Source organism: Panthera uncia, chromosome C2 (assembly GCF_023721935.1).
Source record: "Panthera uncia isolate 11264 chromosome C2, Puncia_PCG_1.0, whole genome shotgun sequence".
Lineage (NCBI taxonomy): Eukaryota > Metazoa > Chordata > Mammalia > Carnivora > Felidae > Panthera > Panthera uncia.
The window spans coordinates 33,983,465-34,011,247 of NC_064810.1; the positions used below are offsets into that span (position 1 = coordinate 33,983,465).

A 27,783-nucleotide genomic window follows, 5' to 3' on the forward strand; every position below is an offset into this window, starting at 1 on the left:
TTACATGGTAGTGTTTATCTAAACATTCCCTGGCGGAGTCAGTTTGTGACCCTCTATTCTGTATTTGAGTCCTTGTCTAGTGCCAGCAGCTTGGAATTCTGCCTTAGACATTGTAGAATAAATTAAAGAAATAAGTTAAAGGTATGGAATAAACTAAAGTAAATAAATTAAATAAATAAATAAATAAATAAATAAATAAATAAATAAATAAAAAATGAATCAGTGCCGAAATTCAGAGACTTTTAGTTAGGATAATGATTTCCTATTTAAGTTTTTGTACAGTAAAGATTTATTTATCAATCCATCTGTTTCTCCTTCAGGCTACAGACAACCTCTAGATATGATCAACAAAGAAAGAGTAGAAAGACAGAAAGTATTCTTTATCATTTGTATATCCCATTTACTAATTAAAACAATATATCATTACGTATGTTTGAGTGATAAAAACACATTAATAAATTACCACTTGATCAGCCATTTGAACTTTTGAATTTAGTTACCTCATTACTAAATTTACAGTTTGGTAAAGTGATTCTTATGCGCACACCAGTTGATTTACTATAATTTTCTAATTTTGAGTTATGGAGCATGGTAAGCTATGCTTTAAGTTATATAAGTAGAACATATTTATTCTTGCCTATACAATAATTAAAACTTTGGAAAATATTTTATGGACATTTTAATTACCATTATTTTAAGGAAATTATAGATGTTTGGGAATAAGAATAAACAATAACAAGAGGATTTTCTATATCTGAGATAAAATGTTTTTGGTTTAAAACAAAGAAGAACTAGAGGTACATCATTCTGTATATTATTGACCATAATTGTTGAATCTTAAAGGGAAAGATCAGGCTCTTAAAGAGAATAATCAGTGAAAGTAAAGTGCTGCTTAGGTGCAAGAAAAAAGGCATAAAAGCACAAGAGCAAGTATAGATAGGGCAGGGAGCACACACATTAGAAATAATCTAAGGGCTGAAAGTAGGTACTTTCCTGAAGCAAATACAGAATTAATCAAAAGACTGACATCTAATTATAGGAAAGTCCTGGGATAACAAATATAGAGGCCTAAGAAAAATAAGAAAATTAACATTTAATCTGAAAGGGTTAAACCTGGCCATGATTATCTTAGAAATTGAAATGGAAATTTTCCTCCCTGACTATAATGAATCAGCCCTAAAGTCTGAAGCTGTTCAGGACCAAGGACAAAGACAATTCAATACAGCCACATAGATTTTCTCATCTCACTTGTCTGAGATTCATATATAATCATATAGCTGGAAATGACTTTAGAAATCATCCATCCCAACTCCTTTACTTTACAGATAAGAAAACTGAGGCACAAGGTTATTGGTAACTTTTCGAGTCACTCTATTAATAAGGGGTAAACCAGTTTAGAATCTAAGTCTACTTTTATACCTGGTACAGTGTTCTCTGAATCATACAAATATATAGAATCACATGTGTAGAAGATTGTGAGTGCTTGTTTTCATATTAAAAAGTAATTTATAGTTGGCTTTTGTGGATGTATTTGTAGGTGTGTGCTCGCACGCGCGCGCGCACGCGTGTGTGTGTGTGTAGAGGTTAACAGTCTAAATGAACAGAGAGACCTTTTTCTGAATACCCCACTCTAATCACAAGTGACTATGTTTCAGACCAAACATCTAATTTTGGTGTGTTCATTTGGAAACGGTCAAAAGAAAGCTGCCCAAATTCAGAATATCTCCTTGGTTTTTCCTTTGGTTAGCAGTATTTTATTTTATTTTAATTTAATTTAATTTAATTTAATTTAATTTAATTTTATTTTATTTTATTTTATTTTATTTTATTTTATTAATTTTTTTATTTTATGTTATTTTAGAGAGAAAGAGCAAGTGGAGGAGGGGGCAGAGAGAGAGAGAGAATCTCAAGCAGTCTCCATGCTCAGCACAGGGACTAACACAGGGCTCAATCCCATGATCCTGGGACCATGACCTGAGCTGAAATCAAGAGTCAGACCCTCAACTGACTGAGCCACCCAGGGGCCTCTGGTTAGCAGTATTTTAAATAGTTACTTGCTATTTTGTTCTCTTTATTCTGCAATTTTCTTGTTTGATATCTGGGACCTCTTCTTTATTTGTCATTTCTGGGTGTTCTATGTTTTTTGCATTGTTGTTAATTTGTAAATAGTTCTGCTGACTTTTTTTTTCTTCTTTTTATCTGAAGGTTTGGTCAAGAAGAGTTAGAATTTATAAATATTAAACTATTTTTGAGATTTTATGAGAAAAAAATCAATGAGGGAAAAATCTACTTTTAAGCAGAAATATCAAGAGGAATTAAAGATTAAGTTCCAGTGATAGTATAAGATCCAGAGGTTTGTTTTATGATCTATACAGCCATTCAAATAGTAAAACAAATTGTGAATTGAAATATGAATCCTAATTTGGAAACATTTTTTTAAGAAAAACTTTTACCTGCTTAGGTAATATTACAACTACTTGGTATAGTGTAAAGATTATGAACTTTGGAGTCTGAATGAAAATGTTGGCTTGACCCATTCTATAATGTTCAGAATATTTCTTAGCTTCCCTCAGTCTCAGTTTCTCTTTTTGAAAAATAAAAATATACTTTTGGATAGCATTAAATCACACATGTAGGCATATTAATTCTCCCTGATGCAGACCCCTAAGTAGCTGAAGAAATCTTATGTATGATCCAGAGTTAACTATCATGAATCTGCCCAGCTCCTGCCATTGTGATAAACTCCAAGAGCCAGGGGATTAAGTCTTGTTTTAGACATAGACTCCCCCCCGCAAAAGGAATCTAGTAGAATCTTAGGGGGTTTTAGACTTTCTCTTGCCCTAAATAAGAATTTGTGCCTTTTTCTCTGTGGATCTCTAATTTTTTTATTCTTCAGCCCTTGCTATCTCATCATACCTTGCTGTGGGTTTTTGGAAGGGATTTAGCTGTTGAAATATACCTGACTATTGACAAAGAAGCTTTCCTTCATTTTATACAGGGTACCATTTCTGTTTCTGCATGTCAAGCTATTACTGACTGATAGTAAAGAGACACTGTGGAAGTCACACACAGTTCACATACATTCCATAGATTATAATAAAGTTAAATAAACATTAAAATTTTAAAAATATGCATCATTTTCTTAATGAAGAGGTTCTGGGAAAATCAAGCAAAAACCTTTAATAAGAAAAAGATACAAATATATATTATATGTCCATAAATACTAATATTTGCTTCTGTGTACTTTACTCACATATCAATTATTATATTGAAACAATTTGAGACAAAAACTTTTGTGATTTCCCTTGATTATAGATTGCATACCTAAATAAACTCATTAGAATTTCCCCATAGATCTCAGTTCTCTTCTTGAACTTCACAGCTATAGTTGTTGAAAAGTTTGTTTGTTTGTTTTCTTATATTCAGCCAAAATCTGTTTCCCAGAACCTCAACTCAGTGATAACTTTGACAGTCACTAAGTCCTGGGAGTCACTAAAAATGGGGACACATTATATCTTCTCTGGAAATACAATCTAGCTGATAGTTTTGTGCTTTAGTTTCCTTTTCTGTAAAATGGCAATAGCAGCATATATATTATGCTGAGCGTGAAATGTAGTAATGATTTTCTACATGTCAGTTCATTCCATCCACTCCTCTTTTTTCCCTGCCTCAGAAAGTATCTCCTATTGTTGAAGATGGAAATGGCTGAAACAATTAATAAACAAAATGTCAGTATGTAATTAAGCATTAAATTGCTGCTGTATTTAAAATATACATATTAATTTGTGGAACATATAATATGCATGTTGTGGATTTAACTTAGAAATCAATACTTTCGTTGTTGTTGTTTACTTATTTATTTTGAGAGAGACAGAGTGCAAGCAGGGGAGGGGCAGAGAGAGGGGAAGGCAAAGAGAATCCCAAGCACTGTCAGCACAGAGCCTGATGTGGGGCTCAAAACCACAAACTGTGAGATCATGACCTGAGCTGAAACCAAGAGTTGGCCTCTTAACTGACTGAGCCACCCAGGTGCTCCAGAACTCAATACTTTTTAAAAATGTAATTATGTTCCTCTGTGATACTTGGATGTTCTTCTGTGTTTTTTCTTTTTTCTTTTCTTTCTTTCTCTATGGACGTGTCTGTTAACTACTTCTCTCTCTCTTCTCTATATCCAATCAATGACCCAATCATATTGATTATATCCCAGTGTTGTTACACGTTTGAGCCCCTATTTTCTCTTCTAGTTGTTGTTCTAGTCCAGACCCTTGTTAACCGTTTCCTGAAATATAGCATTCTATTCCCAACTGGTCTATTTGGCATGAGTTACGTCCTTCTTCAGTTCATCCTATAGACTCTAGCTGGTTTAATTTTCCTGAGCAAAATTCTGACTAAGATATTGCATTGCTCAAATACTCTCAATATTTCATATTTTTTCATGTTCTTGAATGAAGTTCAAGTACCTTTTCTTGGAAATTAATATTATCTAGATAAAGCTTCACTCTGACTTACTCCTGTTTTACACTTTCTTCACTACCCTGCTTAACAAACCCTAAGGCCCTGCCAAATTTGATATTTGCTGCTTTCCTTTTGCACTTTATAACTCTTGCCTTTGAGCAATGCTTACCTATCATCTCATATTGTCCTTCCCTCTTTATAGACTTTTCACCATCTTTAAATGCTTACACCAGATATTACCTAAATACCCTTCTCTTATTTGTGCTCCTACAGCTCACCGTGACCATTTTAGAATACTCATAATCTTTTGCCCTGTTTGCATGAACATGTTTACTCTCCCCAGCTGTATTATAAACTGCTTGAAAGTTGTCTTTATGTAAGGCACCTAAGTTAGAGTTTTAAACCTGTAGATGACAAAAATATTGCTTTTGAAGTCTCCAGAGTCACTGCGATTTGGAACAGCAGAGTTTGTTTCATAAGGAAGGACAGTCTTTGAGTTGGACAGCAGGGAATTTAAGGGAAGACTCTTCCCAACAGAAGTTTGTATAATGGAAGGCAATTACCCTGAGTAAAGACTTGTGTTGAGGGTAAAGTTGGAAATAAATCCAAGTACTTATAAAGGAGTCTCATCATAGAGATTTTGAAAAACAGAAGAGTTTAAAAAGGCAAACGATGGTAAAATAAAAATATTGTATCAGGAGTCAGGAGACCAGTCACAATTTAACTTCTGATAGGTTAAGACTTTAATAATGATGTTTATGCACCTCAGTTGCTAGTGTGTGAAATTAACAGATAAGATTCAATAGTTTCTAGTCTCTTCTAGCTTTAAAATTTAAATTTCTTTAGCCTATAAAGAAATAATGGGCTACATTATGTTTTTGGGCAATTAGTGGCATATAAAAGCAGTAGTTAAGGAAGATAGGAAAAAGATCAATGAGGATTAAAAAAACTTTATAAATATAATATTTTAGCTACTTTATTCTATATAAGTAAAAATATTTAATAACTTTGGAGACATCTGTAATCATATAAATAATGTGTTACAAGTTAGTGAGTGTATATCCTAATTTTTGTCAGTTTACCATTTACTAGTTGAATGTTCAAAATCCTTAATTTAGAACCATAATAGTCTGAAGGGGTCACAACTGTTATGCAGACCAACACTCAAATTATCCCAGACAAATGAGGTTCTATCTTTGATTTTAAATACCTCAAGGCAAATGGCACAGTCTTTTCCTGGCTCAAATAGATCCAATTACCTCTAATGACCCCGTTACAGTTTATTGAGTGTCTGTGATCCAGGTGCTTTTGCTGAAGCCTAGAGTAAAATTTTATATCATTTTGTGAAACTCCTGGACAAAATGAATAAAAATTACTGAGACCTTTTCTTACAAAACCATTTTTTTAAATGTGAATATTATTGAGAACCTACTGTGCAAAAGAGATGTGCTAGGCCCCACAGAGAAGCCAAAGATGAGTAAGACAGCCTTTGATCTGAGGGAGCTTGTAGTTTGCTAAGATGCAGGAAATATGCAAAATAGAGCTTCTGAAGGACTGACAGGTGGCATTCAGTAAATGACAAGTCAAATAATGCAGAAGTTAGACTATGGTGTGTACTACCAGAGAAATACAAAAGCAATGGGAACTCGGTATCCTAGATTATATATGGAGAGAGAAGAAGACACAGAATCTGAAGCAGACTCCAGGCTCTGAGCTGTCAGCACAGACCCCAACACGGGGCTCAAACCCACGAACCATGAGATCATGACCTCACCCCCAGTTGGACGCTTAACCAAGTGAGCCACCCAGGTGCCCTAATGTTTGTTTTTACAAGTCACAGATTTTTGGGGTGCTTGTTATCTAGCATAATTGTAGCCATCTTTGACTAATACATGCATTATTTTGTAATATTTTGATAGCTATGTTTCCTAAATAATGGTAAAATATAAATGGGGTGTTAGGAACAGGAGATTTGTTGTAATAAGTTAAGTGTTGATTAAATGTCTCAAAATAAATATATCTCAATAAAGGTAATAAGATTTTAGTAACTAAAAATATACTCTTCTCTAGAAACCATTTTATTCTCATTGGACCCACAAGAAAGTTGAATCTGAAAAAGAGATTAGGATACACAGTATTTATATAGGAAAACTGTAAATCATTTGAAAATTTCTGCTTTTCAAACTAACATTTATACATGTCCCCTTCTTAAATTAAAGCACAGCATGAAAAATTGCTTGTAGGGGCCCCTGGGTGGCTCAGTCAGTTGTGCGTCTGACTCTGGCTCAGGTCATGATCTCATGGTTTGTGAGTTCAAGCCCCACATCAGGCTCCGTGCTAACAGCTCAGAGCCTGGAGCCTGCTTCGGAATCTGTGTCTCCCTCTCTCTCTGCTCCTCCCCCACTTGTGCTCTATCTCTCTCTGCCTCTGAAAAATAAATAAATGTAAAAATAAAAAAAAAATTCCTTGTATATTTATACCATTCATCACCTGTGCATTTTAATCCCTTTGTAATTTAGTTACTAAGGATCATGATGCAAGGCATAAATTGCCTTTGTTCTGATGGGGACTTATTTGGAATAAGTGGCCAAAAGATGTAACTATATATTAAAGTTTTGTAACTTTTAAACTATGTATAGATAGGGGACCATGGGTGGCTCAGTTGGTTAAGTGCTCAACACTTGATTTCAGCTCAAGTCATGATCTCACAGTTCATGAGATTGATCCCTGTTTTGGGCTCTGCACTGACAGCATGGAGCCTGCTTGGGATTCTCTCTCTCCCTCTCCCTCTCCCTCTGCTTCTCTCTGGCTCACTCTGGCTTCACTCTGTCTCTCAAAATAAATAAATAAACTTAAAAAAAAAAAAACTATGTACAAATACTTGGCAGGAAAAAGTTGCAATGTCATATAAGGATATACTTAGGAATTATAGACCCAACTGAATAAATTCCTCAATTCTAATGGATGGCCTATGCAATTCAAATAAGCTCATCTAATTTTTTTAGCATGAGTATGTATATATATATATATATATATATATATATATATATGAATAGAAAGTTGTGTAATTATAGAGTGACTATTTCCATTTCAGATGTCAAAGACATCCTGTCAAAAGCCAAGAACTATGAGTAAGTGGATGAAAATACTTTGCTTCATAAACAAGTTGGCCTATTTTTTTTATCCTACTTCTTTAAAGAGACAATTTCCTTTTATAGGTAAGATAGTAATTGTTGAATAATTAAAATATATTTCACAATAAGTCAGGAAGACATAAAGGACATCAGGACCATTTTGTTTCAACAAGACTAAAACCGTTTTCTACATATTTGTCTATCAATATGTAAAAAACTCATTAAGTAGATGTTTTATTATTATGCATCTCTAATTCAAATTTCTTAGTTGCAGGAAGAAAACCTTTTTGAAAATATTTTGAATAGTTCCTTAGCAAAAGATTTTTGTCTACTAAGATTTCCACTTTAAAGTTGAGGTTATGATGTAGAACTGATTTAATATAGGTTATATTTAGTTAGCTGGTTAATTCTTGGATGTAAAAAGAAATAATTATAGCTAGACATTCCACTTTTTTAAGCATACATAGTTTTCTTGGATTTGAAACATCATAGTTACTTGGGCTTTTTTTTTTTTTTTTCCTTGCAAAATCATAATAAGCTACCTCTATCCATCTTCCAATTAAGTACAAATATCTATGTAGTTTTGTAATTAGTTATACATATTTTTTAAATAAATCTTTCAGCACCTAAAACAACATAATTAGGGACAAAGAATATCAACTTAACTAATGAACATAGAGTTGAAAAATAGAATTCTGAAAAATTAAATGAACTCTTGCTTTGCATGTCAGTGAAAACCTTTTGTTATTTTCTGGCAGGTATCTAGATAGACAGAAGCTTTCCCATGTATTGACAGAACTGTGCAAAACCCAATTAGTTCTTTAGCTTTACCAACATCTGTTCTTTCCTGAGAAATTATTCCAAACAATTCTTAAGCAAGCAGAAAGTTATTCACATTATAAAAAGTTCAAGAATACTTTAGCTTAGTTTTATTTTGGGCTTTGTAAAGGCAGACAGAAACTGTCACAGACACCAGCTTTAGATAAAATCTACAGTACATTAAGCCTGGTGCTTCACCCACATTATAAAGACCAATAGCCAAGCTAATGGAGAGAAACTGCATGTACAAAAAGTCAAAAGAAGAAAATAGATGAGAAATAAAATATCAGAAGTGTATGAACATGTGTACATTTCAGATTGCATGTAAATCTAGCATTTAATTTATATAGTTGCTGCATTATGCTGTATTGTTTCAAGTGTAATAATCATCTCCTTGACTATGATGTAAACTCCTTGAAGCAGGCATTGTGTTTATAGTCCCTTTGTATTCCTTAAAAGAGCTAAGCCTAGTGCTGAACAACCATTAAATTATTATTGATAAATTGATTAAGATCATAATTCAAATTTGATAGGACAATGCAGTGTTAGATTGTTAATTGCAAACTGCACAACTGTTAGGAATTCAAGTTGAATTGACACGAATAGCTTTAGGTTACCCCGACATTGTTTATTTATTTCTAATTTTAAGATTGCTCTAACTTTATGGCTAATGACTAAAATTTGTAAAATAGTTTTCACTGTAGTTAAAAAATATTTCCCATGTAAATGTGGTCTGTGTACTTCTTTTTTATTCTTCCTTTGGTTTTGTGCAAAAAGAAAAGATACATTATATGCTCTTTAAGCATTGCTTTCCTCCCTTTCAGACACACATTAAATCTGATGAAGTGAGAAGACTCTCATTTTGATAATCCTTTTATCTTCACTCTCCAACTAAAGTTAAGGAAGAAAGAACTATTGACATTCAATAAAGAATGATGGGAACCCCTGCTTTCACTTGCTCTGACCCCACATAGGAAGAGAAGTAAGTCAAAGAAAGTCATAATGACACATCGTTTTCATTACTATGTGATATTTCAAAGTTAAAGGAGAGAGGTAATACAGAGGGTATACTCTCTCTTAGACTCATATCTTTTCACAAGGTTCCCAACCAGGATATGGTTATAGAAGGACTATCCTCTCTTCTAGGGACCACATTGTATTCGTAGGAAAATTCTAGTAGACGTTGACATTGTGATTCTGTGTATTTAAGTGTTGTAGCTTTGTTTTAGGCATAAGTAATTGAATCTGGCTGTAACCCAGCCTGTATCAGATTACTTCACTGGAGTTGAGTGGGTTTAGAACTCACCTCTCCTCTCTTTGGGTTCTATGGTGGGAGCTGCACACTCTTGTTGAGACAAAGAAGATGACCTAAGATACGTTTCTAAGTTGTGAGTTATTTTTACGCAACCTTGTGATAAGGAGTATGATCTTTACAAAAGGAGCAATTGTCTTTATTAAATAGGTGTCTAAGAGTATTATTGGAGAAGGGTGTCTTTGGTGACTGTATTGTTGGTTATATCTGACTCTAATTCACGGGATATTGCTTTGAGAAAACTATTGCTAATAGTCCCTAGACTATCAGTGACATTTCCTGTGTTACTAATCATAGAAAAGCTGCCATAATTTCAATGAACACATCTTCCTTGACTTATGATAGGGTTATGTCCTGATAAAACCCTGATAAATGTTGTAAGTTGAAAATATCATTAGTTGAAAATGCATTTAATATACCTAACCTACTGAACAGCATAGCTTAGCCTAGTCTTTTGAATGTGCTCAGAACACTTACATTAGCCTGCAGTTGGGCAAAATCATCTAATGCAACGCCTATTTTATAATTAAATGTTGAGTATTTCATGTAATTTATTGGATGTTGTGTTGAAAGTGAAAAACAGAATAGTTGTGTGGGTGCAACGTGGTTGTAAATGTATCAGTTGTTTACCCTCATGATCCCATGGCTGACAGAGCTCCGACTGCCATTGCCGAGCATCACTAGAAAGGATTGGATTGCATGTTACTAGCCTGGGAAAAGATCAAAATTCAAAATTCAAAATAAAGTTTCTACTAAATGTGTATCACTTTCACACTATCATAAAGCTGAAAAATCATAAGTCAAACCATTGTAAGTTGGGGACCATCTGTACAGTAAGTGGCATATAACTAACATTCTTGTTTATATGTGAATTTCACATGTTTTATCTTTTGGCTTATTGGACATAGGTCAGTGAAAAGCATTGTTAGCACTAGGGAGTTTTCCACATGTTATGTCTTTAAACTCAATGAATCACTGTAACATCCAAACTGGCATTGCACTATTTATACTGTCTAATCAGGAATATAATTTCACAACATTGAATTTGCAGCACAACCATAGCATTGCAATTTAGCACACATTTTGTTAATGTGCTTTGTATCCCATTAAAGTCTCATCTTCACAGCCCAGTGCCATATGTTACCGGTCTAGAGTAAACCTCTTAAGCAAGAGGAAATAAATGGGAGTAAAATTACAATGTGACATATGCTATTGGTTACCTACCAACAACCAGTCCTCTCTTCTTCCCTGATCAAACCCCAATTTTGTTCAAGTTTGGGAAAAATGTGCTCAGGAAAGATGAGTTCACTTCTAGCTCAGGTATGAAATATGAAGGATATCGCCATAGTATCATTCCCCTTTCAACCAGAGATTCATTTGGGATTTGTATGTAACCAAGTTTTGGCCAAGAGGACATGAAAAAAAGTCTGTTGCAAGGCTTCTGGAAAAAGTATTTTTCCTGATAAAAGAAATACGCGTTAAGGAGAAAACTCCTCAGTTCCCTTTCCTTTCCAGCCTTTGGATGTTGTTATGAGGATTTAATGCATAGAGTTACTGCTGCCTAAGGGGTTGGGGATGAGGAAGTTTGTGACAGGCAGAGCAAGGCAAGCCAGAGGTTAGAACGAGCTTAGGTACTTTAAGGCATTGTTAGGCTGCTGAGCCAATGCTTAGATCTGTTTCTCGCTGGACTTCCTCCTGAATGTCATAATAAATGTCCTTATTTTTTAAGCCACGTTTAGCAGGGTCTTCTGTTACTTACAGACAAAAGCATTCCAGCTGATAAAAGAAGTTAGTTAAAAGAATGCAGTTCGTACCATTGTGGTTGCTTTTCTCACAGGCAAAGGTAAGGCAAAGAGAAGAAAGAGCATTTCTGGCTTACTAATGAGCTTTTTGTAGATCTGGTAGTTTACAGCTTGAAATGTATTCCCCCCACAGAAAATGTTATAAATGGTGTCCAGGTTCCCAAGGTAAACCCATAAGGCCTATTTAATCCAATAATACCACAAAATCTGTATGGTCTAGGAGAATTGAATCACCTTGAAAAACAATGTTTCCTTTGGGATGAAAATGTATTCAAGAAAAAAAAATGAATTCAGAGATCCAGCTTGGCAAACAGAAAATAATTACCCCAACATCAACAAAACTGAGGACTTCTCTTCGTTATGGATAGAGTAGTGGGAAGATTTATTAACCCATATCCCAAAAGGCAGTGGTAATACCTGTTGCCTGAGAGTTAGTCTGAGAGGGGTCAAAGGAGCAGGATAGAAGCTTGGCAAGGGGGAGGGCTAAATGTTTTCTTTCCCCTCTACCTCTAGTTTCAGGAATTTACCTGCCTGTTTCTATTGCTATGCTACTATTTCTAATAAAACAATTATCTTCCTTTCTTCTCCCTGGAGAGAAAAGTTATCCATAACTTGTGGCATACTCGGGCAGAATTAAGAGTGTTATATTAATATTGTTGCTTACCTGGTTCTGTTCACTCTGAACTGCTGGTTCTAGATGCAGAACTAGATGCAGTTCACTCTAGAACTGCTGGTTCTAGATGCAACCTCCCAAAGGCTAATTGTAAGATATTGTCTACTACCTAAGGTATCTCTATATGAGTAAAGCTATGGGGGAGGGTATTTAACTTGGGATCAAGTGGCAAGACATTCTACCACTATTAAATTGTGTTCTGTTTAAACCAGTGAATGGGGAAGATGTGAGAAGTCTGTTGCTTGCTTCTCCCTAAAACTCAAGAAGTTTGCCAGATTTTGTGTTCTGAGTTCTGAACTCTTTGCTTGTGGAATTCTTGACCACTTTCATGTGTCAGGGCCAAGAACTGAAGTGTGATCAGGACCCCAAAAGACAATTTCCACCCTGTCTTTGTTGGTTTGTGTTCTCTTTAAGCCTAAACTTGTAGAGAAGAAGGCAGACAAACTGGGGAGGAGATAGGCTTTCCAGGAGTTTTCTCAGAGCTTAGAACATAAATGAGGATATAGAGGCCTTTCATTGAATTACAGAAATCTGAGGCCTGTTCCCACCCTGAACCCTTGAGATGTGTCCAGATCTTTGATGGGCAGTACAAGGATGGGGGGGATTAGTTCTTGTGATAGGCAATAAAAATAATTATAATAAGAATATATCCAGTCAATCACATATAAATTAAATATGAAAGGTGATGTGTCTGATATGTCTCTGAGGATTTCTCTGCTTTTTCCAATTTTCACCGAGTTCTGTGAATATGAACATGATTTCTAGTATACCACACTTAAAGTCTCCTTTATGCATAACCCAATATCATATGGGTTTCTTATGCACACAACTCCTTCGAGGATTGCTAAAGATTTTTAACTGATAATAACCACAAGAAGTAGGAAGTAGGGATTAGGAAAATGGTTCCTTTTTTACTATTTTAATATTAGTTTCCTTTACTTAGAACTTCACTTCTATTCTCCATGTCTCAGTCTGTTCAGGCTGCTGTGACATAAGTACCATAGATTGGGGTGGCTTATAAACAACCAAAGTATATTTCTCACAGTTCTGGAGACTGCAAGTCTGAGATCACAGTGCCACCATGGTCAGGTCCTGGTGACAGCACTCTTCTGGGTTGCAAACTGCCAACTTCTTGTTGCACTTTTACATGATGAAGAATAGAGAGAGGAAAAAAATGATCTCATGATTCTTATAAGGGTACTAATCCTATAAGGGTTCTACTGTCATGACCTCACTTAATCTTAATTACCTCCCAAAGGCTTCACCTCCTAATACCATCACATTGGAGAGTGGAGTTTCAACACATGAATTTTGAAGGGACACAAACACTCAGTATATAATACCTTTAACTCTAGGAGCTGTTAAAGAAAGAAACATGAATTTGTTCTGTGGAGTTTTGAGAACTGATAAAAAAATATCAGTCTTACTCTTATATCTTACAGAATTATGTTTTATACAGTAAGCTCAAGAAATACATTCTCACGAAAAACATGTGAGAAAATATTAGTCTGGGTAAAGTTCCCCAGTGAGGCTTCTCCAGGATCCATTTTTCTCATGGGAAATATATTTGTATCCCAGCAAGGGTCATCTGCCTGTCTATGGTGGAGCCTGGCAGGCTGGGGAAGTCCTCAGTGGGGTTTACCAAGTATAATAGTAAAATAATAGTCTATTGCTGTATAACAAATTACTTCAAACTTAGTGACTTAAAACAAACATATTTCTTATTTCACAGTTTTTGTGGGTCAGGAGTCTGGACAAGGCTTAATGGGTCCTCTGCTTAGGGGTTCATAAAGCTGCAGAGTGCCCATTGGGCTATGTTTTCATTTGGAGAAAAACCCACTTCGAAGCTCATTTAGTTTGTTGGCAGAATTGATTTGCTTGTAGCTATATGACAGAGGCTGGCTTTGCTGGGTGTCATCTGGAGGCCACCCACAGGTCCTAAAGGATGGTTGGAATCCCTACAGGCTACCCCCAGTTCTTGGTCACATATACTTCCTCAACATGACTGCTTACGTCATCAAGCCATCAGTGAGATTTCCCCGTCTCTCTGATCTGCTTAAATGGAGTTTTGTGTAATGTAATATAATCATGAGAGTGATATCCTATCACCTGTCCAAAGTTCTTTGGCTAGAAGCACATCACAAGTCCCACCCTCACTCAAAGATGAGGATTTACATAAAGGCATGGACACAAGGAGACATCAGGTGGTGGAAATTATTGGAGGGTCATCTTAGTATCTGTCCACCACACCAGGTTTCTTAAACCCTAACCATATCCTAGAACTCTAAACAATAGCATTATATGACTGTAAAAATTATTTTTAGCACATCTCCTGGATCTGGATTCTGGGCTCAATTTCTTACTATGTCATTAGCATCATCTTGTACCATCATATTTCAACAATATAATCCTGAGCAGTCTGTACACAAATACAAACTATGCCAGGAAGACATGGGACATGCAAGGCTTTGCCAGGCCCACAAGTCAGCCCCGCTTCTGAAAGCCAGGTAGAGAGGGAATACCAGAAGGGTCCAATCAGTTCATTGCACTTTTCCCACTATAGAGTTACTATTGAATATGATTGGTTCTCTAGTGATGGCTTATTAGATGGTTTAGATCTTTGTGCAAACTATGCTGGTGTTCCATATTTGAGCCCAAAGTTCATAGCTTTCAGTCACTATTTCTACAGTCATAAACCAGGACAGTTGTAGCCTTGCCTCTTTAAGGAATCCTGCTGATCCCAGATCAAACATATTTTTCTCTTCCCTCCCAGTGAATTTCCCTTAGGGGCTTGGGGTGTCAGTGGCTGTCAGAATTTAGTCAGGGTGACCTCCCTCCATTAAATAGTTTTCCTTACTTTTTAGCCTCAGGGAGAAGTGGTTCAAATTTCCCCTCCTTCGTTCACCAAGAGTTCCTTATGTAAATTGGTGCACCCACTTCTGAGGCTCTGATTACCAAGAGTTAGGTGCAGCCCTGCTAAATCTAACAGATTTGTTCAGTTAGGAATGACTGTGCCTTACATTTGTATAACTGCATAACTACACAGAATAGAGAAGAATGGCTTTAGGATGACTTTTTTACCTCTGCCTAAACAGAGAAGCAGCTGGTACTATGCTCAGTAAAACAAATTAAAGCTCTGCCTCACCAGGCATTCCAGGCACCCCATTACGCTGGTATTTTATTATACACATCTTCAAAGCAGTATTTAAGTACTGAGTCTTTATCAATTGAGTTCTATGGGAAGTTTTACTCTTCTCCATTATGCTGCCAAATGCTGACGAGATGTGACAATTCTCTGTCATTCCATCTCCAGAAATATTTGTCTGTTTTCTTTATGCATCTTGTGGCTATAGGACAAGTGTTTTAAGGTCCTTTTGTTGGGGAAAGTCCCAACTGGAAATACCTGCCCCATAGGGCAGAAACAAGGAGGCCATGGCATTTCTTATGTAGCATGTTAAACAGCCATCCCAGGTGTTACAGTTTATTTTTTTTCACATGGTACAGTATCATGTGGATTATACAAGCACATGAAACTTGAGATTTCTCTAGAGCCTTTATGGCTAGGTATAAAGAAGTAAAAAGTGGACGTTAGGTATATGCTTTTCTCTGGTCTTTGCTGTTTGTACTTTGCTTTCTACTTATGCCTCTCCCTGAAAAACCATATGCACCTAAATTTTAGATTTATGTTTTCTCTATTTAAATCTATGAACATATGAATCCTGTGATAACTTTAGAGTACTGAAGTTAAATGAGTTAATATTTCAGAATTAATCTCGGCTAATAACTTCCTGAAAATTTCATTAAAGAAGAGGCAAAGACCCAGTATCTTGAAGTGAAAAAAAAAAAAAGAAAAAGAAAAGTAGGACAAATGTCTGAGTTTCGGATGCCATCCCTTTCCTTGTAAGAACTGTACACTAGAACTGAGTGACTGGGGTGTATCGAATGGACACAGTTGTTAATTGTGGTCTTCCTAGCTATTGTTAACTATCCTATTATTGGCTGAACTTGGGCATAAGAGATAGTCACAGGAAGCATTAATTGAGTGGAGCAGATATTTTAAACTGCTACATTTTGAAGTGATTAGTTACACAGCTGTAGATAGATAATATAAGCCTCTTACATAGTACTATCAGGAGAGCCTCTCTAAAGAGATGATATTTGATATGACCTGAACAAAGAGTAAGAGGCTATTTGATACTCAGGATGTTAAGTGTTCCAGGCAGAAACAATAGCAGATACTGACCTTAAGGGAGGGGAGAACTTGAATTTTCAAGGGACAGAAGAAAGGTGAGTGTGTGCAGAGCATTATGAGTGCGATTAAAGGAGGATGAAGTAGGGAGAGATAAGTAGAAGCCAAATTCTTTAAAATATTGTAGGTCCCGGTAAGGAATTTCGATTTTTTCCTAAGTGCAGTAGCAGCTATTAAAACGTTTTAGTCATATGAGTGGGGTGACATTAGAGTGGAAGGTAAAGAAGTTGAGACTTCTTGATGTACTTGATCAAGAAGTTTTGTTGTGACAGAGGAAATGATCTAGGGTCAAGTGATATTTTTCTTTTTACAAATAGGTACAACTAAGACTTGTTTGCATGCTGATGGAAATGGTTTTAGAGTGAGGAAGAAATTAATGGCACAGGAGATCGAAGGAATAATTGCAGCACATTTGTCTTTAAATAGGCAAGAGGGATGAATTAGGATGTACCCAAGAGTCTATTTCTCTCAGTAGAAGCAAAAACAGAGAAGAGGCCAGATACATGAGGACATTGGCAGTTAGATTGATGAATCTGTAAAAATGAGGTGATTTTGTCTGATTGCATCTATTTTCTCAATAAAATGTTTGATTTAATTGTGGGTTAAAATTGGAGATGTAGCAGGTTTGAAGAAAGATGCTATAGATATTTGTGTTGCATGTCTGAATAAATGGAACACTCAGTTGCTTTCCATTTCAAGGGGAAAAAAAAAACAACAAAAATAAGAAAGAGAAAAGCAAGCTGATATGAGTTATTTAGTCCAAAAAAAAAAAAACCCAAACAAACAAACAAACAAACAAACAAACAAAAAACAAGGCTGGTGGCAAGGAGGATACAAGGGAAAGAGAATGAACTAAGAGAAAAGTTTATCTTATTTTATCCTCCTTAGAATTCTAGAATGTTAGAGGGAAGCTTAGATCAGTAATATTTAGGCAAAAGCACACTCTGTGAAACTTTTTTTTGGGGGGGGGTGGAGTGGGGTCTTTTCTGTTCTTTTTTATTTAGTTGGTCCAACCAACTATGTATTTATATTTGTAAAATGAACTGATAAGTTCTGTTTCTATCACCAGTGGATCCAGCATGATCATAACTAAAAACTCGGGACTTTGACTCTGTTGAGCGGCACCAATAATTATCTGGTGGGATTCTTTCATGCACCAAAATAGACTAAACAATTACTTTATTTACTGCAGTATTCTAGGTCTAGATGTGAGTGAATAAGACAGATTTAGCCTGCTGTGTCCCTATTCTTACATTCATTTAGCATGTAGATGATAATCAAACATGTTTTCAACCTTTCATCTACATTACACACTTCTACTATAAAATGTGCATCTAAGACATACCTAGAGACAGCATAATGTAGTGTTCAGAGTGTGGACACTGAGCCTGACAAAGTTTAAATCCCTTAAACTCTCTGTGCTTTGTTTCCTCATCTGTACTGTGGACACAGTGATAGAACACACCTCATTCAGTTCTTGAGATAATTAAAAGAATTTTTCATATAAAATGCTTAGTACAGAGCCTGGCACATAATAAGTGTTATATAAGTGGTTCCTGTTAATTAATGTGAATGTATCTTCTTCATAATATTGAAAAGACTGAGACTTTTGAAATAAATTTATTTTAATATAAACCAGACATAATTTAAAAATGAAATGGTGTGATATAACCTATTCCCCACCCACACAGTAATGTAAGGACTTCTAAAGCAGATGTTTTTTGGGGCACCTGGGTGGCTCAGTTGGTTAAGCATCTGAGTGTTGATTTCAGCTCAGGTCATAATCTCACGGTTTGTGAGATCGAGCCCCACATCAGGCTCTGTGCTGGTAGTGTGGAGCCTGCTTGAGATTCTCTGCCTCCCTCTCTCTCTGGCCCTACCCCATTCATGCTCTCTCTATCAAAATAAATAAATATAAAAAAAAATGAAGTAGATGTGTTTGTACATATATATCAATTTATTTGCATATCCCACTGTTCCTGTGGGAATGATGTGTTCATGGGAGGAATCAGACACTGGTTTTGATATTACTTTTATTCTGGTAAAGTTTATTTTCATATCACAATTTTGGAACTCTATTTTACAAGTTATTGTTAAAATCTCAGTTAGTGCTGGAACTAAAAATGTCAAATCAAAATCAAGCAACCCTCACAATCAACCATTGAATAATTTAACATATATCTTGTTCTACAAAAGCAAATCACATGAACATAGGAAGTCTTCCCATTAACACTATCCTTCCAAGTATGATAAATGCTTCAATGATATTTATGCCTTTAAAACCTGCCATTCCCCCTCCCCCATTGATGACAAGGTACATGTTTCCATTTAAGCCTATACAGATCAATTATTTAACTTTTTGCAGGTTTCTTTTTAAACATAATTATCTTGAGAAAGAAAGATGAGTTCATGAAAGCTTCTAAGGAATTTGTGCAAAAAAAAAAAAAAAAAAAAAAAAAGGTGCCCAAGTTCCTTTTCATTTTTAGAGGGCTTTTTTTCTTTATATATTTAAAGACTACATTGTGTAGTCATTCATTCCGTAAATTAAACCTTTTGATTTGAGTAGCATTATGCAAAGCTAGCTTATTGTACCTATTTCCAAATACACTATATTAGTGAATGCTTTCTTTTTCTTTGCCCAAATTGCCAAAATGTGTCACAACAAAGGACATCTTAAATGTTACCAAAATAGAGAGTTTTGTGTAAGCTACGATAAGCACAATATATGGTATAGTCACTCCAGGCACTCAAAGAGATGTGAAACTTATGAGATGGAAAAAAAAAAAAAATGAAAGCACTGTGAAAAAGTTAAAAGCACAATAATATGAATGTCATGGAAAAGTCACCTAGGGGCACCTAATCATTGAAGCACAACTACTAACATGAAAGAAAGTTTGATGAAACTAGGCTTTGGGGAATTTTTCCCAATCCCACCCTTTTCTTGCACCAAAAGTAACCATTGGCACTTCAGATTCCCTGGGGTCTTCTACATTGGGCAAGAGATCTGTTGGAATAGATCCTTAGAAACAAAGCAGAAGAAATGCAGTAAAACTAAGTTGCTTAGATATTGCAGACTATTTTGTCACTATTTTTGAATTGTGACTAACCCTCCCTCCATTCTCTTAATTGTATTTAAATAGTTATTTACATGGGACATCACAAAATCCCAGTGATAGGACAGGATCTGAAGATATGAGATAGAATTTATAGAGCTAAGATGTTTCTGTATCTCCTTATCTACTCTTTAACCACTGTATTTAGTAAACAGAAAGTTAAAAAAAGGAGGAAGGAATTTGTTTATAGTGAGGAAGTTTGCACAGGGCCAGTGAATCAGGGAGAAAATGAAAAAGGGAGTTGAGTGTGGAAAAGAAAAAAAAAATCTCTTTCTTCTAAGAATTTAAGAAGAAAGTGGACTTAGATTATGTTATGCATTCTACAGTGTTGTCCATTTAAAGGTGCTTTGGTTGAGTCAGTATACTTTCAAATACTTATATACTGTATAGACACAGAAAATATTTGAGAGAAAACACTTAATGGCATTGTCAAATGGCCATTATTAAAATAAAAATGCACTTCTAGCTAAATAATTTTAACCATAATACTTTTGTGTCTAAATATTATAAATTAATATAAATTATATTTAATATAAATCTAAATTATGAGAAAAAAAGAAACATAGATTATTTATCCATGAAGGCAAGGAGACTGAGGAACAATCTAATATTCATATATATTTTTCATATATATGTGTGTGTTATGTATATGTGTTTTAAATATATATGTATATATTTATTTTTATTATAACTTATTCTCCTGGTGGTTTGTTCATTTGCTGTACAGTATTTACATTTCTAAACTCTCTTGGAGTTCTCACATCACATCACCTCTGCTATTCATTACCTCACCTCCTTTAACCCTCAGAGACAGTGATGAGGTCTTATTTTGACAAGAGTGTGAGAGGAAAATATTTAAGTTCAGAACATGATTTACATTGCCCTTGGGAATAGTGTGATAGTGAAAAAATATAAATTCATAAACAAGTCACTGATGGATGTTCAGATCCATTTAGGATCTTCAGAATTTTTTGTTTTTTACAGATTGTACATATATGTGATTTCAATATAGTTTAACAATGATCTTATAAATGTTTGAAACTAATTTTGCCTTGAAAGTTGTTTTTGTCTACAGAGAAAGAAAAAGCATTTGAGGATGAAAATAGATACTAGGTATGGTGTAACCTGGGTTCTACAGTGAGCCTGGGGTCCTTTATGGTAAGTAATACACTTGTTCATGCTAACTTGAAGGTGATGTGCAAATTTATACCCCCCCCCCCCCAAAAAAAAAATCCATTTTCAGTGAAGTCTATGGAAATGGAAGGCAAATGAAAGAAAAGTTGTAGCTTCTGGGGCCCAACTTGCAGAAATTTTGATACCCACAGGCCTGAGTATGGCTGAGCAAGGCTTTCAGTGGCCAGATCAACCCCCCTTCCCCAACTGCCCTTGGTGAGTCTTCTTTGGTCTTAAGCTGTATCTGTTTACCTTAGAGTATAATACACAGTACAAGTGTTACCATTTTCAGATAGGAAAACATTGCCCTAAGGAGCTATGACTTCCTGGGCCTGAGAATTGCTTTGCATTTGTTTTTGTAAAGGATTAGTCTTTGATTATACTGCTTGCTGTATCTGTGCCTATGTCTATGCCTATATTCTTATCTATATTTCTTCTCCATATATTTCTTAAGCACACACCATATGCCATAAACAGTACAAAAGAGTCAAAATCTGATTTTGATGCATGTTATGCAGACAAGCAATGTATAAAGTGAAAACACAATCTGCAACAGATAATGACTAGACGCTTTGTCTAATTTATACAATATTTTTATTTGTTATGAAGTGAATCTTCTGATTTTTTTAAAAAATGCATCCCGGGAGATCGTTGGAAGATGGCGGCATAGGAGGACGCTGGGCTCACCGCGCGTCCTGCTGATCACTTAGATTCCACCTACACCTGGCTAAATAACCCAGAAAACCGCTAGAGGATTAACAGAACAGAGTCTCTGGAGCCAAGCACAGATGAGAGGCCCACGGAAGAGAGTAGGAAGGGCGGCGAGGCGGTGCGTGCTGCACGGACTGGCGGGAGGGAGCCGGGGCAGAGGGGCAGCCTGCCGGCCAAGCAGAGCCCCCGAGTCTGGCTGGCAAAAGCGGAGGGGCCAGACAGACTGTGTTCCGACAGCAAGCGCGACTTAGCGTCTGGGAGGTCATAAGTTAACAGCTCTGCTCGGAAAGCGGGAAGGCTGGAGGACAAAGGGAGGGAGAGTTGCTGAGCCCGGGGATGACAGAGCTGTTTGCAGGGAACAAAGGCGCTTGACAGCGCCATCTCCCTCGCCCATCCCCCAGCCAAAATCCCAAAGGGAACCAGTTCCTGCCAGGTAACTTGCTTGCTCCGCGGAAACACCCAATGCTGTGCTTCTGCGGAGCCACCCCTCAGGCAGCGGGTCTGACTCCCTCCCGCTGCCACAGGGCCCCTCCTGAAGTGGATCACCTAAGGAGAAACGAGCTAAGTCTGCCCCTCCTGCCCCCGTGCACCTTGCCTACCCACCCCAGCTAATACGCCAGACCCCAGCACCACAAGCCTGGCAGTGTGCAAGTAGCCCAGAAGGGCCACGCCACCCCACAGTGAATCCTGCCCCTAGGAGAGGGGAAGAGAAGGCACACACCAGTCTGACTGTGGCCCCAGCAGTGGGCTGGGGGCAGACATCAGGTCTCACTGCGGCCCCGCTCACCAACTCCAGTTATTCAAGACAGCACAGGGGAAGTGCCCTGCAGGTCCGCACCACTCCAGGGACTATCCAAAATGACCAAACGGAAGAATTCCCTTCAAAAGAATCTCCAGGAAATAACAACAGCTAATGAACTGATCAAAAAGGATTTAAATAATATAACAGAAAGTGAATTTAGAATAATAGTCATAAAATTAATCGCTGGGCTTGAAAACAGTATAGAGGACAGCAGAGAATCTCTTGCTACAGAGATCAAGGGACTAAGGAACAGTCAGGAGGAGCTGAAAAATGCTTTAAACGAGATGTAAAATAAAGTGGAAACGACCACGGCTCGGATTGAAGAGGCAGAGGAGAGAAGAGGTGAACTAGAAGATAAAATTATGGAAAAAGAGGAAGCTGAGAAAAAGAGAGATAAAAAAATCCAGGAGTATGAGGGGAAAATTAGAGAACTAAGTGATACATTAAAAAGAAATAATATACACATAATTGGTATCCCAGAGGAGGAACAGAGAGGGAAAGGTGCTGAAGGTGTACTTGAAGAAATAATAGCTGAGAACTTCCCTGAACTGGGGAAGGAAAAAGGCATTGAAATCCAAGAGGCACAGAGAATTCCCTTCAGACGTAACGTGAATCGATCTTCTGCACGACATATCATAGTAAAACTGGCAAAATACAAGGATAAAGAGAAAATTCTGAAAGCAGCAAGGGATAAACGTGCCCTCACATATAAAGGGAGACCTATAAGACTCATGGCTGATCTCTCTTTTGAAACTTGGCAGGCCAGAAAGACATGGCAGGAGATCTTCAATGTGATGAACAGAAAAAATATGCAGCCGAGAATCCTTTATCCAGCAAGTCTGTCATTTAGAATAGAAGGAGAGATAAAGGTCTTGCCAAACAAACAAAAACTGAAGGAATTTGTCACCACTAAACCAGCCCTACAAGAGATCCTAAGGGGAATCCTGTGAGACAAAGTACCAGAGACATCGGTACAAGCATAAAACATACAGACATCACAATGACTCTAAACCCGTATCTTTCTATAATAACACTGAATGTAAATGGATTAAATGCGCCAACCAAAAGACATAGGGTATCAGAATGGATACAAAAACAAGACCCATCTATTTGCTGTCTACAAGAGACTCATTTTAGACCTGAGGACACCTTTAGATTGAGAGTGAGGGGACAGAGAACTATTTATCATGCTACTGGAAGCCAAAAGAAAGCTGGAGTAGCCACACTTATATCAGACAAACTAGACTTTAAATTAAAGGCTGTAACAAGAGATGAAGAAGGGCATTATATAATAATTACAGGGTCTATCCATCAGGAAGAGCTAACAATTATAAATGTCTATGTGCCGAATACCGGAGCCCCCAAATATATAAAACAATTACTCACAAACATAAGCAACCTTATTGATAAGAATGTGGTAACTGCAGGGGACTTTAACACTCCACTTACAGAAAAGGATAGATCATCTAGACACACGGTCAATAAAGAAACAAGGGCCCTGAATGATACATTGGATCAGATGGACTTGACAGATATATTTAGAACTCTGCATCCCAAAGCAACAGAATATACTTTCTTCTTGAGTGCACATGGAACATTCTCCAAGATAGATCATATACTGGGTCACAAAACAGCCCTTCATAAGTATACAAGAATTGAAATTATACCATGCATACTTTCAGACCACAATGCTATGAAGCTTGAAATCAACCACAGGAAAAAGTCTGGAAAACCTCCAAAAGCATGGAGGTTAAAGAACACCCTATTAAAGAATGAGTGGGTCAACCAGGCAATTAGAGAAGAAATCAAAAATATATGGAAACAAACGAAAATGAAAATACAACAATCCAAATGCTTTGGGATGCGGCGAAGGCAGTCCTGAAAGGAAAAGACATTGCAGTCCAGGCCTATCTCAAGAAACAAATATCCCAAATACAAAATCTAACAGCACACCTATTTCTAAAGGAAATAGAAGCAGAACAGCAAAGGCAGCCTAAACCCAGCAGAAGAAGAGAAATAATAAAGATCAGAGCAGAAATAAACAATATAGAATCTAAAAAAAACGGTAGAGCAGATCAACGAAACCAAGAGTTGGTTTTTTGAAAAAATAAACAAAATTGACAAACCTCTAGCCAGGCTTCTCAAAAAGAAAAGGGAGATGACCCAAATAGATAAAATCATGAATGAAAATGGAATGATTACAACCAATCCCTCAGAGATACAAACAATTATCAGGGAATACTATGAAAAATTATATGCCAACAAATTGGACAACCTGGAAGAAATGGACAAATTCCTAAACACCCACACTCTTCCAAAACTCAATCAGGAGGAAATAGAAAGCTTGAACAGACCCATAACCAGCGAAGGAATTGAATCGGTTATCAAAAATCTCCCAACAAATAAGAGTCCAGGACCAGATGGCTTCCCAGGGGAGTTCTACCAGACGTTTAAAGCAGAAATAATACCTATCCTTCTCAAGCTATTCCAAGAAATAGAAAGGGAAGGAAAACTTCCACACTCATTCTATGAAGCCAGCATTACTTTGATTCCTAAACCAGACAGAGATCCAGTAAAAAGAACTACAGGCCAATATCCCTGATGAATATGGATGCAAAAATTCTAGCAAATTCGATACTAGCAAATCGAATTCAACAGCATATAAAAAGAATTATTCACCATGATCAAGTGGGATTCATTCCTGGGATGCAGGGCTGGTTCAACATTCGCAAATCGATCAACGTGATACATCACATTAATAAAAGAAAGATAAGAACCATATGATCCTGTCAATCGATGCAGAAAAGGCCTTTGACAAAATTCAGCACGCTTTCTTAATAAAAACCCTTGAGAAAGTTGGGATAGAAGGAACATACTTAAAGATCATAAAAGCCATTTATGAAAAGCCCACAGCTAACATCATCCTCAATGGGGAAAAACTGAGAGCTTTTTCCCCGAGATCAGGAACACGACAGGGATGCCCACTCTCACCACTGTTGTTTAACATAGTGTTGGAAGTTCTAGCATCAGCAATCAGACAACAAAAGGAAATCAAAGGCATCAAAGTTGGCAAAGATGAAGTCAAGCTTTCATTTTTTGCAGATGACATGATACTATACATGGAAAATCCGATAGACTCCACCAAAAGTCTGCTAGAACTGATACATGAATTCAGCAAAGTTGCAGGATACAAAATCAATGTACAGAAATCAGTTGCATTCTTATACACTAATAATGAAGCAACAGAAAGACAAATAAAGAAACTGATCCCATTCACAATTGCACCAAGAAGCATAAAATACCTAGGAATAAATCTAACCAAAGATGTAAAAGATCTGTATGCTGAAAACTATAGAAAGCTTATGAAGGTAATTGAAGAAGATATAAAGAAATGGAAAGACATTCCCTGCTCATAGATTGGAAGAATAAATATTGTCAAAGTGTCAATACTACCCAAAGCTATCTACACATTCAATGCAATCCCAATCAAAATTGCACCAGAATTCTTCTCGAAACTAGAACAGGCAATCCTAAAATTCATATGGAACCACAAAAGGCCCCGAATAGCCAAAGTAATTTTGAAGAAGAAGACCAAAGCAGGAGGCATCACAATCCCAGACTTTAGCCTCTACTACAAAGCTGTCATCATCAAGACAGCATGGTATTGGCACAAAAACAGACACATAGACCAATGGAATCGAATAGAAACCCCAGAACTAGACCCACAAACGTATGGCCAACTAATCTTTGACAAAGCAGGAAAGAACATCCAATGGAAAAAAGACAGTCTCTTTAACAAATGGTGCTGGGAGAACTGGACAGCAACATGCAGAAGGTTGAAACTAGACCACTTTCTCACACCATTCACAAAAATAAACTCAAAATGGATAAAGGACCTGAATGTGAGACAGGAAACCATCAAAACCCTAGAGGAGAAAGCAGGAAAAGATCTCTCTGACCTCAGCCGTAGCAATCTCTTACTCGGCACATCCCCAAAGGCAAGGGAATTAAAAGCAAAAGTGAATTACTGGGACCTTATGAAGATAAAAAGCTTCTGCACAGCAAAGGAAACAACCAACAAAACTAAAAGGCAACCAACGGAATGGGAAAAGATATTTGCAAATGACATATCGGACAAAGGGCTAGTATCCAAAATCTATAAAGAGCTCACCAAACTCCACACCCGAAAAACAAATAACCCAGTGAAGAAATGGGCAGAAAACATGAATAGACACTTCTCTAAAGAAGACATCCGGATGGCCAACAGGCACATGAAAAGATGTTCAACGTCGCTCCTTATCAGGGAAATACAAATCAAAACCACACTCAGATATCACCTCACGCCAGTCAGAGTGGCCAAAATGAACAAATCAGGAGACTATAGATGCTGGAGAGGATGTGGAGAAACGGGAACCCTCTTGCACTGTTGGTGGGAATGCAAATTGGTGCAGCCGCTCTGGAAAGCAGTGTGGAGGTTCCTCAGAAAATTAAAAATAGACCTACCCTATGACCCAGCAATAACACTGCTAGGAATTTATCCAAGGGATACAGGAGTACTGATGCATAGGGGCACTTGTACCCCAATGTTTATAGCAGCACTCTCAACAATAGCCAAATTATGGAAAGAGCCGAAATGTCCATCAACTGATGAATGGATAAAGAAATTGTGGTTTATATACACAATGGAATACTACGTGGCAATGAGAAAAAATGAAATATGGCCTTTTGTAGCAACATGGATGGAACTGGAGAGTGTGATGCTAAGTGAAATAAGCCATACAGAGAAAGACAGATACCATATGCTTTCACTCTTCTGTGGATCCTGAGAAACGTAACAGAAACCCATGGGGGAGGGGAAGGGAAAAAAAAAAAAAAAGAGGAGGTTAGAGTGGGAGAGAGCCAAAGCATAAGAGACTGTTAAAAACTGAGAACAAACTGAGGGTTGATGGGGGGTGGGAGGGAGGGGAGGGTGGGTGATGGGTATTGAGGAGGGCACCTTTTGGGATGAGCACTGGGTGTTGTATGGAAACCAGTTTGACAGTAAATTTCATATATTTAAAAAAAAAAAAAATAGACCTACCCTATGACCCAGCAATAGCACTGCTAGGAATTGACCCAAGGGATACAGGAGTACAGATGCATAGGGGCACTTGTACCCCAATGTTTATAGCAGCACTCTCAACAATAGCCAAATTATGGAAAGAGCCGAAATGTCCATCAACTGATGAATGGATAAAGAAATTGTGGTTTATGTACACAATGGAGTACTACATGGCGATGAGAAAGAACGAAATATGGCCTTTTGTAGCAACGTGGATGGAACTGGAGAGTGTGATGCTAAGTGAAATAAGCCATACAGAGAAAGACAGATACCATATGGTTTCACTCTTATGTGGATCCTGAGAAACTTAACAGAAACCCATGGGGGAGGGGAAGGGACAAAAAAAAAAAAAAGAGGTTAGAGTGGGAGAGAGCCAAAGCATAAGAGTCTCTTAAAAACTGAGAACAAACTGAGGGTTGATGGGGGGTGGGTGGGAGGG

At 36.9% G+C, this 27,783-nt stretch overlaps 1 long non-coding RNA gene across 2 annotated transcripts in view; it reads left to right on the top strand.

The window, feature by feature from the left end:
* LOC125920826 (uncharacterized) overlaps positions 1-11,957 on the top strand; it is a 58,103-nt gene extending 46,146 nt beyond the window's left edge. The window contains exons 4-5 of one of the 2 annotated variants that reach the window (XR_007457215.1): positions 7,550-7,586; positions 9,233-11,957. This is a non-coding gene — a long non-coding RNA (uncharacterized LOC125920826). The remainder of the gene's footprint in view (positions 1-7,549; positions 7,587-9,232) is intronic. The other variant, XR_007457216.1, reaches the window with a different exon arrangement.
* Positions 11,958-27,783: the final 15,826 nt, after the last annotated feature.